Source organism: Numida meleagris, unplaced genomic scaffold, assembly GCF_002078875.1.
Source record: "Numida meleagris isolate 19003 breed g44 Domestic line unplaced genomic scaffold, NumMel1.0 unplaced_Scaffold2027, whole genome shotgun sequence".
Taxonomy (NCBI): domain Eukaryota; kingdom Metazoa; phylum Chordata; class Aves; order Galliformes; family Numididae; genus Numida; species Numida meleagris.
Genome location: NW_018363816.1, coordinates 1 through 1,404, shown reverse-complemented (window position 1 = coordinate 1,404; position 1,404 = coordinate 1). Strand labels below are relative to the sequence as shown.

The window sequence follows — 1,404 nt, the reverse complement described above, 5'->3', positions numbered from 1 at the left end:
TATGTGATGCGTTGGCCGAACGTTTGGTTCAGAGTTTGACCTCTGAACTTTGTGGAAGTAAAATTTTCAGATGACATGAAGGCTTCATTTATGACCTGACTGCTGCGTAGCTTAGGCCTAGCGTGTTGCTCGCTTCCTTTTAAATAGCACGGGTGTCTCCTTTCCTGAAGTCCTGATGGTCTAACGTGTGTAACACTGTTTGAGTGCTCCTCCACTGCAGCGGAATCCAGGTGCCGATGTAGTCTATGTGGTGACACTTCAGAGCTACCTTTAAATCCTGCACATCTTTTCCTAACAGGTTTTGTGCAACTCTTTGTTTCAGATCAGTTAACGGAGGGCCGGCTCGGTCCCTCTACCGTGGTGCTGGACCACACGAGTGGTTTTGAGGGGCTCCTGCTGGTTGATGATGACTTACTTGGGGTGAGTGTGATGCTGGCTGCTGCAGGAAATGGGCTTGTGAGACTACAAGCACTCGGTTTGTTTGTCATGGCAGGTCCCTTTTACTGGCTTTGTAGCATGTTGTGAAATGGAATCTACTCAAAAAGCTGAGGAGTCCTGGAGGAAATGATCTCTCCTGGGAAAAGGTCTCGCAGTACCCACCAGTCTTAGGAAGCTCTGAGTGGAGCTGCGTGGGTGGGGAAGTGTTGCGCTGGCCCAACGGCTCACTGAAGGGCTTAGCTAAGCAAGAGGAGGGGACAGCAGCCAGCTTTCTCCTTCCTGCATCACCTCCAGTGACGGCCTCTTCCTTCCTTTCTTCTTATACTGTATGACAGTGAGGACAGGCTGAGGCCAGGCCGTGCTGCTGTACTGTTTTTTTCCTTTGTCTCTATTAGTTTCCTGCTGATTCCTTAGCTGACATTCTTCACTACACTTTGGTTTCGAGGCCTTATTGCCTAACTTTATAATATCTTCTGTTTTTTGGTCCAGGTGATTGGCCACAGTAACTTTGGCTCTATCAGGGCCACAACGTGTGTGTACAAAGGTAAGAAGATAAGTGGGTGATGCTTTGATTAAGATCCCAGGAAGAACGCATGGAGAGTTACACAACTAGCAAGCATGGGAAATTTTGAATATGTTCCAGATGCTGAGCCCTGTCTTCCCAGATTCATCCACTGGCTTTCCAGGAAGTCAGGAGGGTGGGGGATTGTGTGGTGCCCAAGTGAAGAGTTGGGAGGGGAGTCCTGGAGGTGTTGCAAATACCCTTTGTGTGCCAGGTTATTTTCTGTGGGAACCGTATCACATTCTACTTCTCTGGGAATGAGTCGAGTGGCATGGATTTACTGCGTGGCATCTCTTTTTCTTTCAGGGAAATGGATTTATGAGGTGCTTATCTCCTCCCAGGGACTCATGCAGATTGGCTGGTGTACTCTCAACTGCAGATTTAATCAGGAGGTAGTGTAAATC

At 48.4% G+C, this 1,404-nt stretch overlaps 1 long non-coding RNA gene across 1 annotated transcript; it reads left to right on the top strand.

The window, feature by feature from the left end:
- Positions 1–55: 55 nt before the first annotated feature.
- On the top strand, positions 56–1,404 carry LOC110390785. Its single transcript, XR_002433851.1, has 3 exons — positions 56–420; positions 928–982; positions 1,307–1,404. It is a non-coding gene; the product is annotated as an uncharacterized LOC110390785 (long non-coding RNA).